At 59.9% G+C, this 309-nt stretch overlaps 1 protein-coding gene across 1 annotated transcript in view; it reads left to right on the top strand.

Annotated features, from left to right (window-relative positions):
- The window catches only part of LOC104543806 (zinc finger protein 710), a gene marked incomplete at both ends in the record, with an annotated part of 3,201 nt that overhangs the window by 926 nt on the left and 1,966 nt on the right, over positions 1 to 309 (top strand). The gene's annotated exons all lie outside the window — the stretch shown is intronic.

The raw sequence follows: 309 nt of genomic DNA, 5'->3' as shown, positions 1-309 counted from the left end.
CGGCCAGGGTTAGGGTGTTGAGGGGGTGTCCTGGTGACCCCAAATCCCTCACACACAAGGAATGGGTGCTGGGGGGTGTCCTGGTGAACCCAAATCCCTCACACACAAGGTACAGGGTGTTGAGGGGCTGTCCTGGTGACCCCAAATCCCTCACACACAAGGAATGGGTGCTGGGGGGTGTCCTGGTGACCCCAAATCCCTCACGCACAAGGTACGGGTGCTGGGGGGTGTCCTGGTGAACCCAAATCCCTCACACACAAGGTACAGGGTGTTGAGGGGCTGTCCTGGTGACCCCAAATCCCTCACCCA

This window comes from Mesitornis unicolor, unplaced genomic scaffold (genome assembly GCF_000695765.1).
Source record: "Mesitornis unicolor isolate BGI_N332 unplaced genomic scaffold, ASM69576v1 scaffold39747, whole genome shotgun sequence".
Taxonomy (NCBI): domain Eukaryota; kingdom Metazoa; phylum Chordata; class Aves; order Mesitornithiformes; family Mesitornithidae; genus Mesitornis; species Mesitornis unicolor.
This window is presented reverse-complemented; position numbering and strand designations above follow the sequence as displayed.